Source organism: Littorina saxatilis, linkage group LG6 (genome assembly GCF_037325665.1).
Source record: "Littorina saxatilis isolate snail1 linkage group LG6, US_GU_Lsax_2.0, whole genome shotgun sequence".
Classification (NCBI taxonomy): Eukaryota; Metazoa; Mollusca; class Gastropoda; order Littorinimorpha; family Littorinidae; genus Littorina; species Littorina saxatilis.
Genome location: NC_090250.1, coordinates 31,281,653 through 31,286,652, shown reverse-complemented (window position 1 = coordinate 31,286,652; position 5,000 = coordinate 31,281,653). Strand labels below are relative to the sequence as shown.

General features: G+C 41.9%; 1 long non-coding RNA gene across 1 annotated transcript; it reads left to right on the top strand.

Annotated features, from left to right (window-relative positions):
- The first annotated feature begins 1,813 nt into the window (after positions 1-1,813).
- LOC138969003 (uncharacterized) lies at positions 1,814-3,447 on the top strand. Its single transcript, XR_011456341.1, has 2 exons — positions 1,814-2,247; positions 3,143-3,447. It is a non-coding gene; the product is annotated as an uncharacterized lncRNA (long non-coding RNA).
- Positions 3,448-5,000: the final 1,553 nt, after the last annotated feature.

Here is a 5,000-nt window from a genome sequence, read left to right as displayed (position 1 = left end):
GCGTCGTGCACCTCAGTCCTGGGCACCTAGGTTTGTAACAGTGCAAGGTCACAGAGCTATGCTTGGCAGTGTCAGTGTCACCGGCTATTGGTAAGATATTACTGAACAACTACAATAATATGCATCTTGAACTCAAGGCCCGTAAACTGACTTTGACACTGAAAGAATGAGGGACGTGATCGAATAGCCATATTACAGAACGAAATTTGAAGCGGGTGAACTTGACACAGTTTTGCTCGATTTTATGAACCGACAGGCTTGAAAAGAGAAAAACATAGTTTGTTGAAAACGTATTCACCTATCACACCCCCCCCCCCCCCAATCACCCCTCCCCCCCCCCCCCCCACACCCCTCCTGCATTTCCTAGCCATGAAACCTACTGGCAACTAAATGGACCTCACACTGGTTAGGGTTTTAAGAGTTGCCTGCCCCTGAAAGAATGGTGACTTTCGGTAAAAAAAAAATAATAATAAAGAGGGGAAAAGCAAGATCGGTGTTATTGCGACCAGTTCAGTCTTAAATAGGGTCCAAACTTTGTATTTCTGTTTTCAAGTCTCTTGGTCCATAAAATGTAGTCAAAGCGTTCCCGTTTGCTATGTTATGACACAGCAAGCGATGTATTATTCTCTTTTTTTTCCTATCAAATATCTGTTTTCATAATATAAATAGAAAATGTCTTTAAAATATGAGCTTGCGAAATACAATAGAATTGCCACGACAAAACGCATCGTTTGGGCACGTAACAATAGGGTGTTGCAGCATGAAACTGCCAGAAGAAACAACTTGCGTGTTGCTGTGTGAAACTTTCGCTCATTAAAAAATATATGTAAACACAAAGGGAACTTCGGCACAAATAAAAACTCACTCTCTCATTTTTTCTTTCTGTTCTTTCTTTCTTTCTTTCTTTTTTAATTTACTTACAACACATATTTGCTGCCAGTGGTTCTCCAACATGCATAATCGTCGGGACTCACTGAACCGATGGTAGTCTCGTGACCCCTTAACTGATGTCCGGTGAACGTGATTGTCGTTGAGTCGTATGGTCTGTACCAAGAACCGGATATAGGTGGCGGGCATTGAGAACAAACATGGCGGCTGTGACCTACAAAAAAAAATTGTCTGCATCAGTGGTGACAGCATCTGACCTGAGTTTCCAATCTGCGTAGAACCCACACAAACACAAATAGTGTCTGTCTCTCTGTCTCTCTGTCTCTGTCTCTGTCTCTCTCGATCTATCTCTCTGTCTCTGTCTCTCTGTCTCTGTCTCTGTCTCTCTCGATCTATCTCTCTGTCTTTCTCTGATTGTTTGTCTGTCTGTAGACTGCATGTCTGCCTGTCTCTGTCTGTCTGTCTGTCTGTCTGTCTGTCTGTCTGTCGGTCTGTCTGTCTGTCGGTCTGTCGGTCTGTCTGTCTGTCTGTCTGTCTGTCGGTCTGTCGGTCTATCTGTCTGTCTGTCTGTCTGTCGGTCTGTCTGTCGGTCGGTCTATCGGTCTGTCAGTTTGTCGGTCTGTCAGTCTATCGGTCTGTATGACTATCTGTCTGTCTGTCTGTCTGTCTGTCTGTACCTGTGTCTGTCTGTCTCTCTGTCTATCTGTCTCTCAGTGTGTGTGTGTGTGTGTGTGTGTGTGTGTGTGTGTGTGTGTGTGTGTGTGTGTGTGTGTGTGTGTGTGTGTGTGTGTGTGTGTGTGCGCGCGTGCGTGCGTGCGTGTATGTATGTATGTATGTTTATGTATTTACGTGCGTGAGCGTGTGTGTGTATGCTTTTGCTATCAAGCATATATGATACCTAATGTAATAGTTTCATGCATTTGTTGTATGTGTTCTGCGCGAAGTTAGAATCCGGTTCCATTCTAGAATGGACCGGGTCCAAGTTGGAATTCTAACCCTGCGCAAGTACAGGGGTGCCATTCTAGAATGGTACCCTTGTTGCTGGTCCATTCTAGAATCGGCCGTGCGCAAGGTTGGAATTTGGGTCCAAGTTGGAATAGTCATTTCAGTTAGACTATCACACAGCCAAAGCCACAAATGTGGATTTTCTGTTTGTTTTTGTTTTTTGTGTGTTTGGTTGGGTTTTTTTCGGGTTTTTTACACTTTACTCAAAGACATCGTGAATTGGGATTGTGATGTTCTGAAAGTGATTACGATTTTGAGAGACACTCAGCACTGATCGCTACGAACGGAAATTTCCGGACTGACAGTGTTTTGCCGATCTCGCTTGTAACTTTTAATCTTATTCATATACATGAAGTTGGTCTTCTGAATTGTGAAGATAAAGTCTTTAGCTTTGTATCGATATATAATATGACTATATAGTTTGAGCGAGGGAAAGGCTTTTTTTTTAAAACTAGCTTTAACGTTCTATCAGGCATGCGCCTCTTAAGAACGGTGCTGCTTTGACCACAAGACTCGCAGCCATAGCAAACCCCTCGTTATGAGCGCCGACCACAACGAAAGCAATTGGCTGCGGTGGGCCCCACGAAAATCGGCAAAGGCGAGGCTAGTTTCTGTAGAAAATCGTCTCTGTTTTCTCCAAAATGACATATCATCCCATAACTGGCGTTTGTATTTCGACATAAGGTCTTGTGGCATCTAATCATCGATTTCATTCTTTCATTTGATTCATTTGTGAACGCTGAGCTTCGAGTATTTATGCTTTTCAGGGAAAATTTTTGAAAATTCTGACTTTCCACAGTTATTACGGAAAATCAAGCTTGTCAATCAAGATGCTGTGAATTGGAATGTCATTACTAATCATTAGTTGACCTCTGGCTCAAGTGGTGTCATCTTGCTACACGGTTGAATTGCAATTCGTCAATCTCTGCCGTCACTGGGCACTGAGAACGTCAGGAGCCTGTATTTTTTTCAAGGGCAATTAGAGGTTATTTGAAAGTATGACATGGTATAATGTGATTTTGGAGAGAAAAATTAATTGACTGTCATTGCAATGAGGCTTGGTCAGAAATAAAGGGTATTCACTGATTTTAAGCTACAATTCAGTTGCTTGGAAATGACAGACCTCCAATCCATTTGTAAATCAAGTGAACTCTCTTGAATGATTGGTACTTCCTCTACAAATAAATGTGCACCAGGATATAATTCTTGGAACTTTGTTCTTTTGTGTAGTAGTAATGCAGGGTTGTAGGAGTTTGAAACGTGGGCATATCACAGTTTGGAAGGTAGGGATTCTGATAGATTAAATAAAAACTGTCAAACTTTTAGGCATGGAATTCCCCTTTGAGAGTATTTGTTGTGGTAGTACTACTACTATGAATTGCTTTCAATGTTTTCCCATAATATTATAAAACCAGACAAAAGTTGTTGTTGATTTCTGTTTTTGTTAATGTCAACTTTTTTTTAAACCTGTGACAACAGCTCTATAACTCACTCTGTCCTTCTGTTGGTCTGTCTGTCGGTTAGTCGGTCTGACCGTCTGTCTGTCTGTCTGTCTGTCAAAAAAATTGTCAAAAAACCGGACATTTCCGAGAGGGAGACAGCGCTGACATTGCAAGCGGCCGCAACCGGCTCTCATCACAAAAACAACTGCCCTGCAAACATTACCGCCCTGGTAGTCCCCCTTGCTATGGTCTGCCTTTGTTTATTGCGTACTCAGGAGTGTCAACTTTCTTGACATGACATGACATCGCAAGATCGCCAAAGGATTTTTTTCAGGGGTAGACAAATCAGCCCCATTTTATCAAAGGGAAGGTGCAGGTGGAGATAATTCAAGGGAAGACAACTCTGTCTTACCTACAAACATTACGGCCCCCTTTATTCACTCTCGCGATGAATGGACCAGCAACAAGGGTACCATTCTAGAATGGCACCCCTGTACTTGCGCAGGGTTAGAATTCCAACTTGGACCCGGTCCATTCTAGAATGGAACCGGATTCTAACTTCGCGCAGAACATATGCATTTAATGACTGCTTCAGATGTGTATATTTGCATATAATTTTCTGTGTGTGTGCCCACACACGTGTGTATCTGTATGTGTGTGTGGGTGTGTGTGTGTGTGTGTGTGTGTGTGTGTGTGTGTGTGTGTGTGTGTGTGTGTGTGTGTGTGTGTGTGTGTGTGTGTGTGTGTGTCCGTGTCCGTGTCTGTACGTGTATATCTGTGTATGTGTCTTGGTGTCGTTTGACAATGTTTGCTTAAGTTATATCATCTTTCCAAGCTATGTTTTCATGATTATGTCTCAACATTTGGCAGGCTATGTTTAAAGCCCAATGTATGTCACCCTTATTAATTTCGTTTTATGGACCAATTTCGTTTGTCTGAAAATTGTCAAAATCAACTCATTGATTAGAACAATAAAACATCCATCCATCCATCCATCTCTCTCTCTCTCTCTCTCTCTCTCTCTCTCTCTCTCTCTCTCTCTCTCTCTCTCTCTCTCTCTCTCTCTCTCTCTCTCTCTCTCTCTCTTTCATTGTTACATTGTTTTATTCCTCCGAAGTATGGATTGGGTATTAACTAGATTGATACTGATAGTATTGAAAAAGTTCACATGTTGGCCTGTAAACGATTTTTGGGAGTTTCAACTCCTACGCCTAACAAGATGGTCTGTAGTGAATTGGGAAGATATCCTTTGTATATTAATGTCTATGTACGATGTTTGCGATATTGGTTCCGCTTGCTTGCAATGGGTGGAAACCGACTTCCAAAACAGACATACAAGATGCTTTTAACTTTGGACGAAAACGGAAAAACGTGTTGGGCATCTGATATTCGATTGATATTGTCCAAAACAGGCATATAAGATGATTTTAACTTTGGACAAAAACGGAAAAAACGTGTTGGGCATCTGATATTCGATTGATGTTGTCCAAAACAGGCATACAAGATGCTTTTAACTTTGGACAAAAACGGAAAAACGTGTTGGGCATCTGATATTCGATTGATGTTGTCCAAAACAGGCATACAAGATGCTTTTAACTTTGGACGAAAACGGAAAAACGTGTTGGGCATCTGATATTCGATTGACAGGCATACAAGATGCTTTTA